Below are 9,175 nucleotides of genomic sequence, written 5' to 3' on the forward strand. Positions count from 1 at the left end.
ATATATTAATGATGAAGACTTATTTGGTAAAATCAATTTAGGATTGGATTGCCAATAAGTCCAAAGAAGGACGTGAGGTTGATTCAAACCCATTAAGAATGGGATTGGTATTTTTTTTTTTTAATATAATACATTAATTGATACTTGTATTCCAATTGGAATTGGATTTGAAATCGGCAGTCACGATGCCAATTAGATGGAATTTCGAATTTCCATATAAAATATTCCATGAAGTTTATTTTGGAATAAACTTTTACCCTAAGTAAATCATTAAATCAACCAAATAGAAAAGTGGTTTATAGGTGATGTTATATAAAGGGTGATGGGAAAAATTGCCGAAAAAAAATATTCTTGAGAAGAAAAATCACTTTGTGAAAGTGAGAGTGCAACACAAGCCAAGAGAGAAAATATCATTACAAGAAAAGTATTTCTTGTTCTTCTACCATTGAGTTGAGATTTTTGAGAAAACTTTCAACACAATATTTTGTTCAATTTGTTCGCCCGTCTCATTGATCAAAGAGTTGATAGCAAGGATCGGTCTCGGTGTGGATACGTATAAAGTCTTCGCATTATCGAAGAATTTTTTAAACGAGACTCTCTTCATCAGGTACGTCTTAGATCCGATCTTTGATATGTACATAAATTTTAAACACAAAAGATCTTCCTAGGATTGTTATTGTCTTCCGCTGCATGTTACGAACATCTATATGTAATCCTACAGTGGTATGAGAGTCATGGTTTCTCGTGTCTAAAATTTATTTATGAATTATTTTAAGATTATATTTGAAGAGTTCAAACCATAATACTTGTGTATTGTGCAATAGTCAAATTGTTTGAATGCATATTAGATTGATATTATTTTATTGTGAATAAAATATGTATACATATAAGTTAAACTACTGAGATAGTTTAGATACGACAGTAATCTATAATAGGTTATTGGATTCTACTGTTATTTTAATTGTTATTAGTTCATGAGATGTTAATTAATAATAATACTTTGGCATGAATTATTTTTATGTGATATATGTGATATACAAGATAAACATGTTAGAAGAATGTTGAATTTAGTTTTCATGTCTCATGCTTGTCCGTTAGATAATTTTGAATTATTTATTACATGTGAAGTAAATTAATTTAGGACTAATCATGTAGACAACTTGAACTAAATTCATGTGCTATAAATGATTTGATCATCATGTTATTAAAAATTGTTTTAATAACAATTCCCTCTTACTAAAATTTGAGTTCTTAAATAATAAAATATAAGATATTTTATTATAAAGCTATCCATCAAAATAAATAATTTTATTTATTTCTTGTTTATAAGGAGGGCCTGACAACCAGGAGACTTATAGTTCGAGAATATGTTAAAATTATTTATTGCATTATGTGATGACCCAAAAGGTCATCTTATATTTTAGGACTCGATTCTGCACTCTTAAGCCCTAAAAATCTCATTTTACCCTCCTCGATTTGCGTGCGTAGTCCGGGCTTGTTTCCGAAAAACTTTTATGTTGAAAATTGATGAAAATAAGAATTTTTGCCTTAAAAGTTGATTTTGTGGACTTCGGTCAATATTTTTTGGTAAACGGGCCCAGATCTGTATTTTGACGGTGTCGATGGGTCCGTATCAAATTATGGGACCTGGGTGTATGCCCGGAATTGAATTCGGAGGTCCCTAGCTCGAGTTATGAATTTTCGAGAAAAATTAAAAGCTTGAAAATTTATTTATTTTTAAGAATTGATTGGTGTTTGGCATTGTTAGTACCAGATCCGTATTCTAGTTTCGGAGTCCGATACAGGTTCATTATGATATTTAAGACCTGTATGTGAAATTTGGTGAGAAATGGAGTTGATTTGACGTGATTCAGACGTCCAGTTGAGAAGATAAGAATTTTAAAGTGTTCTTGAAAATTTCATTCGATTTGGTGCTAAATTCATAGTTCTAGGTGTTATTTTGGCGATTTGATCACGCTAGCAAGTCTGTATGATATTTTTGGACTTGTGTGCATGTTTGGTTTGGAACCCCGAGGGCTCGGGTGAGTTTCGGATAGGCTACAAGATGTTTTGGACTTAGAAAATCTGGTATTTTGCTGCAGCAGGTGTTCTGGAATGTCCTTCGCGAACGCTGGAATTTTCTTCTTCGCGAACGCGAAGGCTTGGTCGCGAACGCGAAGCGATGGGGGCGTTACCCTTCGCGAACACGACCAGCTCCTCGCGAACGCGTAGTGTTAGGCATACCTGGGGGAGAGTCAGTGATCCTTCATCGCGAACGCGAAGGCTTGGCAGCCGATGCTATTCGCAAACGCGACAGTGGCCTCGCGAACGTGATGCACACTGTCGCCCAGCATTTAAAACAGAATTCAGAACGAGATTAAGCCATTTTTCCACATTTTCAAGAACCAAACGGACTAGAGGCGATTTTCAAGAGTATTTTCTTCCCCAAAGTGTTGATAAGTGATTCTAAACTATTTTCTTTCAATTACCCATTACATTTTACGAATTATCAACCTAAAATCTAGAGTTTTTATGGTAGAATTAGGGGTTAGGTTAGAAACTAGGGATTTCAAAAATTTGGGGATTTAGACCTCAATTTGAGGTCGGATTCCAAAACCAATTATATATTTGGGCTCGGGGGTGAATGGATAAATGAATTTTGGTCCGAACCTCGAGTTTTGACCAAGTGGGCCCGGGGTCGATTTTTCGACTTTTTTGAAGAAAAATTTGGGAAATTTAATTTATGCAATATAATTAATTCCTTTAGCAATATTTGATATTATTGAGTCATTTTTAATAGATACGTGTGGTTTGGAGGTAAATTCTAGAGGAAAAGACGTGATTGAGAATTAAGTGGCCTTCGGAACAAGGTAAGTATTGTATCTAACCCTGACTTGAGGGAATTAGGAACCTTAGATTATTTGCTATGTGAAATTCATGTGAGCGGCGTATATGTGAGGTGACAAGTACTTATACGCTGCCAATTTACCTGTTTTTCATGTTTCTTCCATTTTTCTTATATTGTCTCTTTCCTATGTCTAATTACTACGTGTTTGTACTAGTGTTGTTAAATTGATCGATCTTATCATATTTACGAATTTTCTGGTGATAATTGAGTATTTATTTCGAAGTTGAGATTGATATTGTGGAATCAAATGTTAAAGTAAGGCTTGTACTTATTATTTTATCTCCCTGTTATTATTTATGCATTGCATTATGGTAAGGGAGAGTGTTAATGCATGAAGGGTGATGCCGTACCATATTGTGAGTGTTAATGCACGAAGGGTGATGCCGTGCCAAATTGTGAGTGTAAAAGCACGAAGGGTGATGCCGTGCCATGATATGAGAGTTAATGCATAAAGGGTGATGCCTTGCCGTTTCTATTGATTTTATGGTGAGATTGAGAGTACAAGCACGAAGGGTGATGCCGTGCATTTTTCATTTACTGTATTCGTTGTTTCTGTTGATTCATAGTATATTGGTTGTTCCAGTTATTATTCTTTTGTAATTCTTTATCTCGTATTTCCCTCAACATGTTTTCCCCTCCTGATAATTCTTGTCTAGCTCTTCATTACTGTTATTTATATATACACTGTTAAATTATATAGGTTGATTTGTAGGTGCCTTGCCTTAGCCTCGTCACTACTTCGTCGAGGTTAGGCTCGACACTTACCAGTACATGGGGTCGGTTGTACTGATACTGCACTCTGCACTTTCTGTGCAGATTTTGGTACCGGCTCAGGTTGATTGAGATTTTAGCTGTTGGGCCCACTATCCGGAGACTCAAGGTAGATCTGTCGGCATTCACAGACCTTGAAGTCCTCGTCTATCCTCCTGTTTTACTCTTTCTTTCATTAAAACAGTTGTATTTCTTTCAGACTATTACTTGTAGTGAATTCTAGAATGCTCGTGAATTGTGACTCTAGATCCGGGTGGTAGTAATTAATATAATTTTTATATTATTCCACACTTATTACGTTTCATCTTAACTAATTATTGTTATTTACTGAATGAAAATAAGGGTTTGGTTTAAAGGATTCTCTAACGTTGGCTTGCCTAGCAAGTAAAATGTTAGGCGCCATCACGGTCCCGATGTTGGGAATTCCGGCTCGTGACACATTAGATGCATGGATTGAAAGAATTATTTAATTTTTACGCTAGACGCCTGGACAATCCGGGGAGTATAAAATTTAATAAGTTCTTTGCTATCATGATGGTTGAACTCAACTATGCCAATAGGATTGACCTGACTACTAGGGGGACTATTTGACATAGAGCTATTTAAGAAAATTGTATGGAGATACAATTGGTAAGAGTACCTACTTTTAAAATATATGTGAGAGACTTGACTTCCAAGGGGCTCATATAGACTGTTAAAGGATTCCTTTACTCCACTAACAGAAATAAAGATTTCTTAGACTATAATGAGGGTAAATAGTTTAAAATAATTAGTGAAAATATCATTTAGATAAAAGTCCATGTCTTTATGATATATACAAATATGCTCTTATATTATTGCATTTTAGATTTCTCAATATGTATGTTATATCATTGCGTGAAATACTTGAGACCAACAAGTTGGTAGGACCAAACTTTGATGGCTGGTATAGAAATTTGAGAATTTGTTCTCATGCATGAAAAGCTCATTGATGTAATCGATAATCCTGCAAAGCTAGTCCCACCAGAGAATGATGTTGAAGGCACCAAGGTTTATCAGAAATACTTGGAAGAATGCCTTGCTATTAAACACATCATTCTCGCTTCTATGAGTTCTGAACTCTAGAGAAAATATCAGAATATGGATCCAACTGCAATCATTGAACATCTTAAGAAGATGGTTGATACACAGTTGGATATTGGAAACTCTCCAGTTGGACCCCATGTCAATCATGTGATTGATCTTATCGAAGAACTTGAGAAGTTGGGGTACAAGCTTGGTAAAGAGCTTTCTGAAGATTTGATCTTGCAGTCAGTATATGATGTTGAATGTTTTCACTGTAAGAAGAAAGGACATTGGAAGAGAAATTGCAAGGAGTATCTTTCAACTCTAAAGGATAAGAAACAAGGTAAAACATTAATGAAAAATATTTTCAAGGTTTCTTTAGCTACTACTAATTCTTCACTATGGGTATTAGATGCTGGCAGTGGTTATAACATCTTCAATATATTGCAAGAGTTCAAGATAGGTAGGAGACTAAAGAAAGAAGAAGTTAATCTACAAGTTGGACATGGTGAAAAAGTTGCAACCATAGCTGTAGGATCTATTTCTTTAATAATGCATTCGAACATAATTTCAGCTTCTATGTTGGACAACATGGGTTTCACATTAACATAGGCAATGGTATTTGCTCTATTCATTATGGTAATGATTTATATGTGAATGGCTATCTCTAACATGATGTTTATGTCTTACCTAATGTGAATGCAAATTCGATTATGCATGTTTCTTGTCTTAAAAGGAAAAGAGATGATCAAGTAAATCATGCATACCTTTAGCATTGTAGGCTTGGTCATATTAGAGTAAAAATAATTAACAAGTTGTACAAGGAAGGGTACCTTGACAGGTATGATTTTGAATCATATCAAACTTGTGATTTTTGTCTCAAAGGAAAAATGACCAAATCTCCATTTATTGGAAGTGGAGAAAGAGCTTCTGAATTATTGGGACTAATTCATACAGATGTTTTGTAACGACCCGACATGTCATTTTAAGAATCTGCACTTCGCTCGGAGTTTTGAGAGCTCGAGCATCTCCGCATGATGTGTTATGACTTGCATAAATCGATGGTGTTAGTTTTCAAGTTGTCCGGAATCGATTTAGAAGGATGAACTTCAAGATTCAAGCTCTAAGTTGGAAGAATTGACTAAGGTTAGATTTTTAGGTAAACGATCTTGGAATCAGGATTTGAAGGTTCCATCAGGTTCGTATGATGATTTCGGACTTGGGCGTATGTTCGGATTGGGTTTTGGATAACCCGGGAGCATTTTGGCACCTATTGTGGAAGTTAGCATTTTGGAAAAAATTCATCATATTTGGGCTGAAGTGCATTTCAATGTTATCGATGTCCGTTTGAGATTTCGAGTTTGAGAATAGCTCTGTATAGTGATTCTGGTATTGGGAACGCATCCGAAAATGGATTTGGAGGTCAGTAGGTCATTTTGGAGTCGTTTGGCAAAAGTTAGAAATTTGAAGGTTTGACCTGAAGTGGACTTTTTGATATCGGGGTCCGAATCTGATTTCGGAAGTTGGAGAAGGTTCGTAATGTCAAATGTAACTTGTGTGCAAAATTTGAGGTCAATCGGACGTGATTTGATAGGTTTCGGCATCAGTTATGAAAGTTTGAAGTTTCAAGTTCATTGAATTCAAATTGAGGTGTGATTCGTCGTTCTAATGTTGTTTCGTGTATTTTGAGGCCTCTAGTAGGTCTGTGTTATGTTATGGGACTTATTGGTATGTTTGGACGGGGTTCCAGGGGCCTCGGGTGTGTTCCTGGTGGGCTACGGGACATTTTCCACCTATTTTGAACTGCTGAATCTGTCATCTGGTTTTCCATCATCGCGTTCGCGTCCTTGCACTCGCATTCGTGTAGTGTTATTTTGGAGGGTGGAATATTTCCTCTTCACGTTCGCAGCTACTCTCTCGCGTTCGCGAAGTTCTGCCACCTCATTCTTCGCATTCGCATTCCATATGTCATGTTCGTGAAGTGCAAACCAGGCCCCGGGCACTGGTGATCATTTTCCTCTTCGCGTTCGCGTGTCTCTTATGCGTTCGTGTAAGTCCTGTCCCTTGTTCATCGCGTCCGCGTCCCGTTTCTCGCGTTCGCGAAGGGTATTCTGGGCAGCTTTTGTTTTCTTCTTCGCGAATGCGATAGTTCTTTCGCGTTCGCGATGCATAAAAGACCTGGGCAGTGTTCTTTTAAAAATCGCGATTTTGACTTTATTTTAACATTTCCAAGCCCGGATTGAGGCGATTATTGGAGCAATTTTCATCTTGTAGGCTAGGGTAAGTGTTCTCTACTTATTTTTGGTCTTATATCACAAATCTACCCTCGTTTTTGGTAATTGGATTATGAATTTTATAGAGGAAATTGGAGGTTTTGGCCTAAAGTTCTTTACCTGGATTTGTTATTGTCGTGTTTATGGTTCTTATGTGATATGTCGTTACTGTTCTGTCTTTATTCTCTATCACCTTATTGTCATGCTATCATGCCTTCTATTTGCTTAAACTTGCTAATATCATGCCTATTTCCTGCTGTTAGGATTTCATCCATGCCATCTGTTTTGTTGCACTTAAGTGTAGGTCTTCTTCCATACTAGTCATTCTTGTCCCTACTTGCTAACTTATAAAGATCATGTGTCCGCTTCCTTATTTGTCATATTTGTCTTCATTCCTTTACCTTGCTAGTTAGTCGAAATTACATTCTTTTTTCCTAATCATTATCATAACCTATATGCTTTATGCTCAGTCTGTTACTGATGTTCTCATGTACACTCCCGTCCCCCATAGTTATTTGCGTATTTCCCACTCTGTCATTTCTGTTATCGACATTTCTGTCATTTGGCTGGTACTGCTTTACGCATAATTGGTGAGGATGAGATAAATGCACGAAGGGTGTTGCCGTGCCATTGAATTTGATGTCTTGGGTATATTTTTCACATTATGAAAGTTTTGATGTGATTGTTGTGATTTATTGGCTTTCGCTCTCAGGAAAGGATTGGGTGAGATTTTGATACCTGCTGAATTGTGTTTTCCCTTAGTACTCCGTTATTGCTTTGTATAAGCATTTCGTGTGCTCTACTCTATTGTGCTGTAGTATAGTTTTATTGTTAGTTACATTATAGGTTTTATCAATGCGCATCTTTTAACCAAAGCCTCGTCACTACTTCGACGAGGTTAGACAAGATACTTACTCAATACATGGGGTCGGTTGTACTGATACTACACTTCTGCACATTATGTGCAAATATTGGTTGTTGTTGTTGCTGTGTTCTATGGTTGCCGGGATTGAAGATGTACCTGCGTTCCTGTTGTAGCTGCCTCTTATTCATGGTAGCCCTAGATTTATAAAAACTCTGTTTATGTATTTTTTTCAAATAGAAGATGTATTTACTTCATATTAGTTTGTAAATTCTATTCTTAGAAGCTCATGATTTGTACTATCAGTCCTTGGGGATGTATAAGACTTAGATAACTCCTTTGTTAAATTGTGTTATTAAATTAATTGAAAATGGGAAATCGTTAATTGGCTTACCTAGCGGGTTGGGTTAGGTGCCATCACGACTAGTGAATTCCGGGTCGTGACAGGTGGTATCAGAGCACTAGGTTCGTAGGTTCTACGAGTCATGAGCAAGTGTTTAGTAAAGTCCTGCGGATCGGTATGATGACGTCCATACCTATCTTTAGGAGGCTACAAGGCATTTAGGAAAAATTTCCCTTTCTTCTTTTCTTATCGTGCGACCTTGTTTCAGCTTGAAATCGACGACTTTGACTCTTCCCAATCGCTCATATGTGATGTTGTGCACTCAGTATTTTCTATGCACCGATGATCGATGATGCTGCAGATATATTACGACGTGATATGGATGCTTGATTATCATTGCGATGTGTTAGCCTCAGAAGCAGATGCAGTGTTAAATCTTCTAGTCGTTTATTTGTGGCATGAGGCGGGTTCATATGTCTGGTTGGTAAGCACAGATTTGGGAAGATTGACTGGTGGCCAGGCTATTGTGATTAAGGTGGGTTCATGGCAAGGTGTCCATTTGAGTATAATTGGTGGGACATCTCCTGCGTGATGAGTTTGGATCGTGTGTCTTATATGAGGTTTCCATTTGGTAGAGTGCATATGTTATCATTTCAGAACATTTGGGGAAATTGTTTGACTATTGCCATGATGGGTAAGCATTGGGCAGAGTCTTCGGGGTGTTCTATGATTAGTATTGCATGAATTTTTGAAAGTATTCAGCTAAATAGTCGTGAGGGATCGTGGTATGCTGTGAAGGTATGGTACTTTGGGTTGCTGATGAGGTGTTCTATGGCTTCGATCTAAGTGGTGGAGTATGCTAATGACGATCGGATTGTAGGATCATGGGCCATATCAGTTTCCGGACCGAGAGACTGCTTGGTTATTTCTTTGAATGGGCATATTCTGTGAATCACGGGTTGCTTGACGAGTAT

Source organism: Nicotiana tomentosiformis, chromosome 1 (assembly GCF_000390325.3).
Source record: "Nicotiana tomentosiformis chromosome 1, ASM39032v3, whole genome shotgun sequence".
Taxonomy (NCBI): domain Eukaryota; kingdom Viridiplantae; phylum Streptophyta; class Magnoliopsida; order Solanales; family Solanaceae; genus Nicotiana; species Nicotiana tomentosiformis.